The 12,894-nt window shown below is 42.0% G+C and overlaps 1 protein-coding gene and 1 pseudogene across 1 annotated transcript in view; both read right to left on the bottom strand.

Moving 5' to 3' along the window:
- The window catches only part of JAK1 (Janus kinase 1), a 156,877-nt gene extending 148,894 nt beyond the window's left edge, over positions 1-7,983 (bottom strand). The window contains 4 exon segments of the mRNA NM_001287126.1: positions 6,398-6,467; positions 7,382-7,447; positions 7,546-7,754; positions 7,881-7,983. The gene's annotated coding sequence lies outside the window, so the exon portion shown is untranslated.
- LOC106558824 lies at positions 2,834-4,901 on the bottom strand (annotated as a pseudogene).
- Positions 7,984-12,894: the final 4,911 nt, after the last annotated feature.

The raw sequence follows: 12,894 nt of genomic DNA, 5'->3' as shown, positions 1-12,894 counted from the left end.
CTTTTCTCTCCAAATCTGGGAGTATTGTATCTAATGGATGCATTCTAGCAAAATGTATTCTACATTACATACATAGAACACACATGAGTTGATTGATGGGTTGATTGCTTATCCTGTTTAGAACAGAGATTATAAACTGATAGACTGAAGCCCATATATGGCCCTTGGTGATTTTTTGTTGTTATTCTGCACTTTAAAAAACAAGTAAGTCTCAATTGGTTGCCAACATTTAAAAATTGCTGATTTCACATAAAAGTCCAGCTACTCTTGAGAAATTTGAAGATCTAAAAAGACTGGGTTGTTAGAAATCAGCTCAAGAGCTAAAGTCTCCCAAAATGGGGAAATCTGAAAAAAAAAACAAACAAAAAAAAAAAAAAAAACGGGGGGGGGGGAATCTAATACAACTGGAAATGCAAAGAAGGCCATATTTCCAGTATAATGAGGAACAGGAAAGAAAGCTGCTGCACAGAAAGGGACGACAAGGAAACGCATGTCTGTACCTTGGCACATGGAGGAGACACCTACACCTCTATTGATCTCCTTCTCCACTTGCCAAAGGATAGTGTGATTATAAATTACAAAAATATATATATTTATATATATGTATATTTTTTAATTTTTAGTTTTATTTTTATACAATGAAAGGATGTCACTTGGTAGAACTATATTATTGTTGGTAGAACACAGATCAAAATGTGTCTAAAATAGTTTGAAAAACAGTATTTCAACTGATTAAACAATCTGATTAATTCTGAGTTGCCACACAACACTCTATATGGATTATAAATGAAGAATTAGAATATGAGGCAATGAAAACAAAATTTACATTAACCATAACCTTTTAAAAATTAAACTATCTTTTAAATATCACTTTTCTTTTTTTTAAGATTTGTGAGAGAAAGAAATGACGACCAAGAAGGGCAGAGGTAGAGGGAGAATCTCAGACTCTGAGCTGAGTGCAGAGCCTGAGGCAGGGCTCAATCCCATGATCCTGAAATTATGACCTGAGCCAAAACTAAGAATTGGATGCTTTCACCGACTGAGCCACATAGGCACCCCTAAACCATCACTTTTCTTTTATGCATCAGGAATATGCTTTCCTGTTCATCATAAGCTTCAGTTTGTTAGCAAACAGACATTATACCCTCCTGCCAGCTGGACTCCCCTTCCTCAGGATGCACCCAGCTCTGTGCTTTTTCTATAGCTCCATAAGCAGCCTTGTATTATATACAGTCATGTTGTAAGTCTATCTCCTTCACTGGATTAACAGTTTCTATGTGGCACAAACATTGTGTTTGTAACCCACACAGTGAGTATTCAAAACACATTTTTATATTTCAAACTAATTTCCCCCCAAACGGGTGCGAAGTAAAACAAATATTTGTAGCAACTATAATTGTTGTTTCATTTCAAGTAAAATAAGTAAAAAACAAAATAAAAACTTAATAGATAAGTAATTTTTTAAAAATACAGATATAGTACAGATCTTTTACCTCTTTTTTTTATTTTATTTTATTTATTTATTCATGAGAGACACAAACACACACAGAGAGAGGCAGAGACACAGGCAGAAGGAGAAGCAGGCTCCATGCAAGGAACCTGATGTGGGACTCAATCCCAGGTCTCCAGGATCACACCCTGGGCTGCAGGCGGAGCTAAACCACTGTGCCACCGCCACCGGGGCTGCCCTAGATAAGTAATCTTTGATAAGAAATTTACTGAATGCTTACTTTGTGGCACATACCATGCTAAATGCTTATAAATTAGCTCTCAAAATTCTCAAAACAATCAATCAGATATATGGTACTTTAATTATAGAAAGAAAACTGACAATTAGGGATTAAACCATGCATTCAAATATTTGCTGAGCACCTAACACATAGCACACTGAACTATCAGTTGGGGATATAGCAGAGAACTGACTTTGCCTTTTGTGGAACTTATTTTCTAGTGGAACTTGCTAAGATCACATATGTGATATATCAACATTCTAGATTTATAAATAATTTTATACATATGATAAGCTTGGACAATGTGAGTTCATCTCTTAAAGGCCCATTCTCAGAATTGACAAAAATTTGAGATGAGGAGCTGAGGCTCAGACCCTCATGCCCTCCTGAAGATTAAAGTAACGTTAAAAGGTCGCTCTGCCTTTGCTGGCAGCATTGAACCTGGGAGGATCTGATCTTTAAAACTTCCAGTAAACAGAAAATATTCTCAAGAGAAGATTTATAAATAATAAAAGGAATCAGAAATAAGATACTATGGACTATGGTATTAAAGAAATAAAACAGAGTTAAGACTGCATCTTTTTAAGTTAGATATTTTTCTCTCTTGTATATAAACCTCGGTTAAGAGCAGGGTGAAGCCACAGTAGAATAGAAGTCAGGGCACGGAATGGAGTTTGGCCTCTTGACCTCTAAGTGGGATGGGAAAGTCTAGGGGAAGGATGAACTTCCAGGCACTATCACAATTCATGCTGCAAAGCTGTGGTCCCTAGCTATTATGCCATTTTGAATTTTATTTACTTCTCTGGACCTGGACACACAAGGAGTCACCCTGCTCAAAAAATGCAGGAAGAATGGGGGATCCCTGGGTGGCTCAGCAGTTTGGCCCCTGCCTTTGCCTCAGGGCGTGATCCTGGAGACCAGGAATCCAGTCCCACATCGGGCTCCCTGCATGGAGCCTGCTTCTCCCTCTGCCTGTGTCTCTGGCTCTCTCTCTCTCTCTCTCTCTCTGTGTCTCTCGTGAATAAATAAATAAAATCTTTTAAAAAATAAAGATGACTATAAACAACATGCAGCCCCTCTATTTTCATGAACAGCACAACAGATCACAGTAAACCGAGTTTATACTCCACCATCAAGTGTGGTTCTCCCAAAGTGTGGTTCACTTTGTGATGGGCTATTAAGAATATCTTCAAATCCAATAGTCTCATCATTACCTCTCAAATTATCTAGTGAAAGGTTTGAGCTTGGAAGAAATTGAAGACACTGAACCTGCTGCACTGCCTTGAATTCCATTTGTAATTTTAGTGGAGCAAATAGACCCTGGATGTTTCTTAGTGTAGAAAAATTCATTTTATCTTGGTTGAGCTGGAAATTTTTTCTGTTAATTCAAGAGGATGACTGGGCAATAATAGCTCATTTTTCACACAAGGAAAACCTTTTCGAAGATCATGCTGTTCAAAAGGTCCACTTGCTGAAAGTTCAGTAACTGGAATACTGTCCTTTAGCTGAGATCCAAATCCTCTGGCATTCATCTTCACTTGCTCTGCGAACAGCCTTTCATCCCTGTTACTGTCAGCCGGCCCCGCCACTCACTTCCGTTTCAAGAAGGTTTAATATTAATTCACCCAACAAATATTCTTTTTTTTTAATACCTTCTACTTGCCAGATAATATTCTAAACTCTGAAGACAAAGCAGCTAACAAAACAAATACCCTGGCTCTTAAGGAGATTACATTTTAGAAGAAGGAGACTAATAAAATATATAGTATGGCAGGCAGTGGGGAGAAAAGCTAGGAGAGAGATATAAAATACTAGAGTATCTCACTGTCCTTAGGGTCACATGGGGGTTTTGTGTATGAGGGATGATCTGAGAGTTTCTGCTTCTTGACATAAACAGTGACATAGGCAAAATGGAATTGGAATGCTAGATGGTGGTGATAAGACCCTTCTGGTGGGAGGGGGTCTCTTCTCAAGAGCTTACAGAGTCCTAGGCTTCCCTCTTCAATGCTTATGTGAGGGGTAGGGAAGGAATGTTCTTAGCTGAAGTTCAGGTTTTACCAGAGATCCATCACTTTTCCTGCTGATGGAGGCCGAGAGGCTAGGGGACAGATTAGTTTAACTTTGAACCTTTGTTTCAAGAAATGAAAGCTGGTAGATATGAGCAAGAAACAAGAGACAATATATTCAGAGTTGTCTTAGAAGTCTCAGAACTTCTAAGAAAAAAAAATGATAGAAATTAAAAACTCAGTGCAAAAGGAGATTGGATACAGAATTTAAGAAGTTTTGGACTCCTTGTCTATAAGTAAAAGTTTTATTAAATCTCCTTCCAGAAATACATCTTTCATTGAACACTACTTTACAGTTTACAAAGGGCCTTCACATACTAAAATCTATGCTACGTGTTTTTAGATTTATTAATCTAGGATTTGTTTTCCTGATAGGAGACTGAAATAATCTCTAGGCATGGACTACCACTGAGGCCATTCTCTTTAAAGTAGAGAAGAGAAAGTTACTCATGACCAAATTTACTAATGATTACTACAGCACACTCTTCAGCATGATGGACATAGTACTTACTACTCCTGAATTTGGTTGGTTCTTTGCAGTTTCCACTGCATTCCTTTGGGATATTTCCTTTGCAAAATTTCCGATCTTTTGTTTTTTCTCCCTCAGAATGATTTTGAGGGTCTAATGAAGACAGGGTTCTTCAGTAGGTTAAGTGGGAAGATCCAATTTCAGCATGACCTAGGAGGCTCCATAAATAACTTTCTCTTTTTACTGTGTTAATAAGGTCAAAGCTTTCTAGCATAACGTAACAGGCTAATTTTTTTCTCATTCTATCACTATTCTTCCCAAGTCTACTCTCAGTACAAACACACAAGACAACTCACAATTTTCCCAAGTTATATGAACACGTACCAGGCTCTTAGGCCACCATGCTTCTGTACAGAAAACTCCCCCTGACCCTTTCATTGTTCCTCTCTTTCTTTTTCAATGCTCCTCACTAACCTCCTCTCACCTAAAATCCACTGGTGAGAAAAACTCAACTGGTTTTTCAAGAAATGGGCAGAAGCCATGAACAGATATTTCTTCAAAAAGAACTACACGTGGCCAACAGGCATGTGAAAAGATGCTCCACATCACTCAGCATCAGGGAAATATAAATCAAAACCAAGAAGAGATACCACCTCACACCAGTCAGAATGACAAAAATTAACTTAGGAAACAACAGATGTTGGGGAGGACATGGGGAAAGGGGAACCCTCTTGCACTGTTAGTGGGAATGGAAACTGGTGCTGCCACTCTGGAAGACAGTGTGGAAGTTCCTCAAAAAGTTAAAAATAGAGCTACCTATGACCCAGTAATTGCACTACTTGGTATTTTTCCAAAGGATACAAACATAGTGATTCAAAGGGGCAAATGTAGCCCAACGTTTATAACAGCAATGCCCAAAATAGCAAACTATGGAGAGAGCTCAGATGTCCATTGACAGATATGTATAATGGAATATTACTCAGCCATCAAAATGAATGAAATCTTGCTAATTGCAGATGTGGATGGAACTAGAGGGTATTATGCCAAGCAAAATAAGTCAGAGAAAGACAAATGTCACATGATTTCATTCATATGGGGAATTTTAAAAACAAAACAGATGCACATAGGGGAAGGGAAGGAAAAATAAAACAGGGCAAAATCAGAGAAGGAGACAAACCATAAAAGACTCTTTTTTTTTTTAAAGATTTATTTATTTATTTATTTATTTATTATTTATTTATTCATTCATTCATTCATGAGTGAGTGACAGAGAGAGAGAGAGAGAGAGAGAGAAACAGGCAGAGGGAGTAGCAGGCTCTATGCAGGGAGCCTGACATAGGATTCAATCCTGGGTCCCCAGGATCATGCCCTGGGCTGAAGGCAGTGCTAAACCGTTGAGCCACCGGTGCCCACTATAAGAAATTCTTAACTATAGGAAACAAACAGGGTTGCTGGAGAGGATGGGGTTGGGGGGATGGGACACCTGGGTGATAGGCATTAAGGAGGACACTTGATGTAAATGAGCACTTGGTGTTATATGTAACTGATGAATCACTAAATTCTACTTCTGAAACTAGTAATACACTATATGTTAATTAAATTGAATGTTTTAAAAAAACTCAACGGGTTTTTTAAGACCCTCTTCAAATTGGGCATCTGACTACCCAAAGCTTTCTCTGACATTTATGCACCTTGTGCTACAAATATTCATTTCTGTATCAAGCTGTGGCTGTCATGTGATGAGTGTTCAATAAATTCTTGGTGAAAAAATGGTACAGAAAGTCTGGGAAAACACTGGGTGGGGATAGGGTAGAGAGAATCAAGCTTAAAAGGTCACTGTAGAGCAACCTTTACTCCTGGACCCAGAAACAACACACTTAGGAAATTTACCTATATAAATAATTGAGAATGTGCTCAAAGATTTAGCTACAAGGCTCACACTTCATTGCTGTTTTAATAGCAAAATCCAGGACACAATTTTAATCCTTCAACTGGACTTTAGCTAAATAAACACGTAATGGAATACTAAGTACCCATTTAATACATATATGGAAAATATTTAGTAGCATGTCACGATATTTTATTCAAGAAAAAAAGGCTGTTCAAGGAAAAAAGCCGTTCAGTCTGCTTACATTTAAGGCTATACATTGTCAACAATGGTTTCCTTGGTGTGGGATTTCAATCCTTTTCTTCTTTCTGATTCTGAAAAACAAAACAAAACAAAACTTTGTACAAAAATACTAATTGTTTTTGTGATTAAAAAAGGAGCACTTTGTTTTCAAAGGAGAGAGTCCTGTCCTTTCATGGTCCAACTGCCCTTTGGAGCTCTAGCTCTTCTGAGATGCCATTCATAGTCCCAGCATTCCAGGGTGCCCAAGGGAAAGGGCTGCACAGGTATTTTAGCCTCATTTCACAAAATAGAGGCTTGGAAGGGAAAAACAGCTGCTCCAGTGCTGACTAAAAAGCCCAAACAGTCCCCAAGACTTGATGATGTTAGAAAACTTGCATTAGTATGTTTCACTATTCAAGATAAATTCCTCTCAAAATTTTGCATTGACCCCGAAGCCATTTGCCATGGAAGGAGTCTGTCCCATCCAAGAAAAAATCCAAAAGTCAGCATATTTCTTCCTACCCTCATTTACATTTATTTGGACCCTCCTGAGCCAGAAGCCACCCCCCCTTCTGCCCCCAGCACACACACACACACTCTCTCTCTCTCTCTCTCTCTCTCTTTTACTGGGCTGTAGTTCCACCAAAAGAGGCCCAGTCCTAGCCAGGAAAGAGGGCCAGGCCTGTAGGGCTGGCTGCAAGCCTGAGGTGCTGGGTCCCTCTGGAGGGGGTGGCAGACAGGCCAGCTGTGAACCGGGTGACTTGACTTCCTCCTTCCCGGAGGTCCCTGCCCACATCACTGTCATCAGGTCTCCGAGGAAGTCAAGTCACATTCTGGCCTCAGAGCTTCTGGGAGGAAAAAGCGGGTGAGGTGGCAAGAGCCCTTGCACGCTTCCAAAGGACAGGGCCCCCTAGCTCGCTTTCTGTCACTAATTAGATGGAGATGGGGGTAAGTGATCTTCCCCTTGAGTGGACTAAATCTCTCATCTGTCCGAGAGGGTACTGACCTAAAATGACTGCGTCCCCTCTGCAGTGTTAGAAGGGGGGGGGGTGCCCAGATGTCCCCGGGGACGCTGCAAAAAGAAGAGACAATTAACAGGTACTGAGGATCCTCGAGGTGCCAGCACCCGTGCAAACACGGTCTTATTTAATCCTCCAACAACTCTCTTACGTTAGGTGTCCTGGATCCCAGCATATGGTTTGAAAGTAGGGGCAGAAGGTCTGCGAAACGCTTTCCGACTTTGCTCACTGCGTGATACGCACGGAGAAAAATACCTCGACGACACCTTGGGCCAAAGCGAGCAGCAGCCAGAAGCAGAGCAGCCCCCGCTGCCCCAGAGGAGGGGCTCCGCCTCGCAGTTCCCTCGTCCCACCTGTTACCTGGAATGCAAACCGGGGGCTGATCCGAGAGACACGGGATGTCGCTGTGTCCAGACAGAGCTGGATTTGCTGCCTTCTGTGTGACTTCAAGCACGTAACTTGACGTTTTGGGGCCTGTGTCCTCACCTCTAAGTGACTAATGCTGGCACGCACGTCGCTAGGACAGGGACAGGAGCCACGAACCCGACCGAAGGTGCGTCGGCGAGGATGCGCGCAGAGAGCGCGCCCCCCCCGCCCCGGGGCTCCCGGGCGGCCCCGGCGCAGGCGCAGACGCAGGCGCAGGCGCGGGCCGCGGGGGGAGGGGCGCGGGGGCGGTGGGGGGCGGCGGGAGGCTGCGGCGGCCCCGGGAGCTTCCCGGCTTCCGCGCCGACTTCTGCGGACGCGGGCGGCTGCGTCACCGTCCGAAAGCGCGGCCGGCGGGGGCGGGGGCGGGGGCGGGGCGCGGCGCCCGGCAGCCCGCGTGCTCTAACCGAAAGTCGGGGCCCGGACTTCCCCGCCGCCGCCGCGCCCGCCGCCCCCGCTCCCCGCTCCCCACCCCCCACTCCCGCCGGCGGAGTCCCCGGGGCCGCGCGCGGGGGCGCCCTGCAGCGGGGCGAGGCCGTCTTGGCCCGGGCTTGGGGCCCCCCGGAGCCCCGCCGGCCCGGCCGCGCCGTCTGGCCCCACGGTTCCCTAGGGAGGAGGAAAGTTGGCCCCGGTGGCAGCCCTCCCCCGCCTCTTTCCACCCCGGCCCCCGCCCGACTCGCCCGGTTGCACAATTCCTGCCGTGGAATTGCCGCGTGACTCGGACGGAGCCCAGAAATGTTTCCCAGGTTGCCTCCGCCGAGAAAGCAGCGGCCGGTGTCCCACGCTGACCCCGGCGCCCTCAGTCCTGTTTCTCCGCGAGGCTGGGGAGCCCTTTACCACGCAGAGCAGAGCGTGCCCTTTGCAAAGAAAGACCAGCCCGCGAGCCCTGTAGGTTGACTGCGATCGCCACGTTTCTTATCACCCCCCTCCCCTAGCCCCCCCCCCCCGCGGTGTGTATTTTCAGACAAAAAAAAAAAAAAAAAGAAAAGGTGTTTCGATCCACTTGGAGAATTCAGGACCCGGTTTTGAAGGAGGATGAGGAGCGAACGCGTGAAGAAGTGGAGGCACAGGTTTGAGCTCCCCAAGAATCAGCGTTGTAGGCGCTGGTGGCACGTAGTAGGCACGGATTGCATAGGGAACGAATGAGCAGTTGGAGGAGGGATTCGGATAGCTGCCTGTAGACCAAAGCTTTCATTTTGCAGATGAGGAAATTTAGAGGTTAAAGTCATTGCCCGGGGTCACCTAGCTAATTCATGTGGAAAGCAAGAATACAGTTTGGCTCTCCTTTCAACTTGAAATACTCTGATTTTGAGATGGGTGTATTTGGCCCTCTGTGGGAAAATAAAACCCCTTCGGGAGTAACCTCTGCAAATCCTTACTTTATGCCCTCTTCCTACCCATCTAAAACAAGCAGGACAAAGCAACGACTCCCAAACACCATACATGCATGTGACAGGCTGAATTGGACAATGCCAAGGCAAGACGTTTGCAAGGCATTTTTTGGCTTATTCCCCCACCTCGCCCCATAAGGTAATCACAAAACAGGCAAATAATAAGGATAAAGAAAGAAACAATAGTGCTTCTTCAAAATGGTATGGAAGGGGATCCCTGGGCGGCGCAGCGGTTTGGCGCCTGCCTTTGGCCCAGGGCGCGATCCTGGAGATCCGGGATCGAATCCCACGTCAGGCTCCCGGTGCATGGAGCCTGCTTCTCCCTCTGTCTATGTCTCTGCCTCTCTCTGTGTGTGTGACTATCATAAATAAATAAAAAAATTTTTAAAAATGGTATGGAAGATACCATTTGCCATGAGCCTTACTTTCGTCAGTAGTGTTTGGTGTTTTGCATGGGAACTGCTAGACTTATGAGTAACTGTCAGGGTTGCTCTGAGACTGGTCAGATACTTTGCTCAGGCTCAGAATAGATTTGTAGCTCATCTTTCAGAACAGACAAGCTGCAATCTGTGGGAACACAGGGGACTTCAATGACAGTCGCGCAGATGGCTGGACAGCTTGTTGTCTTTGAAGTTTCAAGGCTGACCAAGTATACCAAATGTCTAATTTAGGGAACAGAATTGCCAAACAAGTAGATGTTAAGGTCGAAGGAATCAAAACTCTTAAGTGGTGATCATGAATAAAATTTCATTCTTTTGTGGGTTGTTAACAATGGTTTCCACAATGATGGTTATGATGTAGTTAGAACAATAACATCCAAGTACGAATTCTTCTCCAAGAAGATGGGGGGTGGTTTCCAGTGATAGAACAGCAGGTCAAATTATGGAATGTCTCCATTTTGTGGGTCAACCAGATACACTCTCAACTGAGGCAATCTTTTTATTTTTTAACTCTGTTATCTCTACCCTGTCTCTACTTGGGATATCTTGAAGGTGAGAATGAATACAAAATTGCTAGAAAGATTTGAAATTCTAGGCAGCTAAGGTATAATATGTCAATTTCGGTTTGATAATCCTACATAGTGTTCATGAAATCAAAGCATCCCTTCCTATGTTTTCCCGCACTGCAATTTCCAGTTTGCCATCATACCAGGCTACTGAACCTGAACTTTAGAAACACAAAAGTGTTGGCCCTTTTATTGCACTGTTTTGTTGCTTGAGAAAAGGCATCTGATCAAAGCTATCTTTTCCAACTGAGATCTTAAGAATAACAACCTATTTGGATGCAAGTGATACTTTTTAATATATATTTTATTCAACACCATTGTATCATGTTGAATTTTTTGCAAAGAAAATACCTAAGAAAAATTTTGATTGTTATCAACGTTAATTAAGTTAATTGTAAGATATTTATCAGTCATAGTGTAGCATTTTGGAATTTGAGGAGGGTTCTTTAGAAAAAAATGTGATTATTCTCCTTCATTTTATCGATGAGAAACTATTGAAAGTTGAATAGAAAGGCTATTGAAGTTAAACGATATATGGAGTTCTTGACACAGTCAAAATCAGAGCTGAGGATTCTGATTTGCCATGTGTTTTACAAAATCATGATCACAGACTTCATTTCATGAGTGTGTGGCTCTGCATAAGGCATGGTGCTTGGAACTGGGGGTTATGAAAAGGTATAAGGAGTTCTCAAATATCCTATAGTCTAATTGGTGATATAGGACAATGTTTCTCAAACTTTAATGTCCATAGGAATCACCAAACTATCTTGCTAAAATGCAGTTTCTGATTTATTGGTTCTTGGGTGGACCTGCTTTGCCACCAAGGAGATGCCAATTCTGCTGGTCCACAGACAACACTTTCAGTAGCAAAGTGTAGGACGTATAAATATAAAGGTAATGAATAGTCTAGCAAACTAAGAGAAACAAAAAGAATAATCAAATCTCCTTAGCCTGTCTGAATGGATGTTACAAAGCTCATGCTCCTTACTTCTAGGAATGTCCCTCAGACACTCAGAGCATATTTACTGTTACAAAACAGTAACCTATTTTTGTCTCTGAGAGCCCAGCATACAAGAAATAAGGAAGTAGCGGGGCAAGAAGAAAGAAAGGAGAAAAGCAACAGCAAGAAATACCTTCAAAGGAATAGAGACACCATAAAAATTTTTTTGAGAAAATGTAAACGCGTGGCAGCCAAGATATCAATACTTCTGGAGAGTATCAATGAGAATGTAGTAGAATCATTAAATACAATGATTTGGAGCCTAGAAGTCTTAATTCAAGTTCTGGTAGGTCATTTAGTACCTACATAAAGATATGATCTTTAGGCATATGTGTAACCTGTTTAGCTTCAGTTTCCGTATAAGGAAAAAAAAAAAGAGAGAGAGCTCATACCTCCAATCTCCCTCCATTGAATAATTAAATATTAAAGCATTGACACAGATATGTTGAAGAATGTACAGAGCTTCACAGTGTAGCTTAAGTTTGGAAATTCAGCAATTTTATTAAAACCAATGCAGTAACAAGTAATTCCAATCTTACACAAACTATTTCAGAGAATAGAAAAAGTAGGTACCTTCTGTGACTAATTTTATGACGCTGTTATAACCTAGCTGCAAAACCTAATTAAGATAATGCATACATGAAAGGAAAATAAAAGGCTCATAATCACTCATTAGCATAACTACTAAAATGCATGACCAAGTCGGGTATTTCTCAGAAACGGAGGCTAGTTTAACATTAGAAAATCAATTAATGTAATGAATGTGATTAACAGATTAGAGGAGAAAAATCATATGCTCATCTCAATTTCGGAGAAATAAAGCCTACATCAAATATTATGCTTAATGGTGAGATACTGAAAGTATTCCATTAGAGATAAGAAACAAAACAGAATTGCATGACATAATCACTACTATTTAATGTTATATTGGAAGTCCTACCCAGTATTTTGGGTTTTTAAAAAAAATTTTCCCCAGCCATTCTTTTTGTTTTACCTTGGCATTTTTTTGGTATGAAAAATACACACACACACACACACACACACACACACACATACACTCTCCCATTAAAACACACACACTCATTAGACAGAATGGAACAAAACTCATTATTTGCAAGTGATTTGATTGAAAATGAAGACGAACTAAAAGAACTTAAAGATAAATGATAAGACTTCATAAGAGAGGTTACCAAGATTGTAGCATTCAAAATCAGTATTACTATGGTAGGCAGAATAAAGCCCTCTCCCTTACAGAGATGTCCAGATCTTAATCCCTGATACCTGTGAATTTTTGCTTTAGATGTCAAAATGAGCACTGGGTATTGTATGAGACTCATGAATCACTGCCCTCTTCCTCTGAAACCAATAATACATTAAATGTGAATTAACTGAATTTAAATAAGAATTTTTAAAATGACTTAGTAGATGTGATTACATTAATATAAAATCAAATTATCCTAGATTATCTGGGTGAGCCCAATGTAATCACAAGAGTCCTTAAAACTAAGTCAGTCAACCTGTTTTTGCTGGCTTTGAAGGGAGAGAAAAGGAGCTATAAGCCAAGGCATGTGGGCACCTCTAGAAACTGGAAAAGGACAAGGAAACAGATTCTCCCCTGGAGACTCCAGAGCAGCAAAGCCTTTCTAAAAGTTTGATTTTAAGCCCAGTGGAATCAATTTT

This window comes from Canis lupus, chromosome 5, assembly GCF_011100685.1.
Source record: "Canis lupus familiaris isolate Mischka breed German Shepherd chromosome 5, alternate assembly UU_Cfam_GSD_1.0, whole genome shotgun sequence".
Classification (NCBI taxonomy): domain Eukaryota; kingdom Metazoa; phylum Chordata; class Mammalia; order Carnivora; family Canidae; genus Canis; species Canis lupus.
The sequence above is the reverse complement of the archived record's forward strand: the minus strand, read 5'-3'. Positions and strand labels throughout refer to the sequence as shown.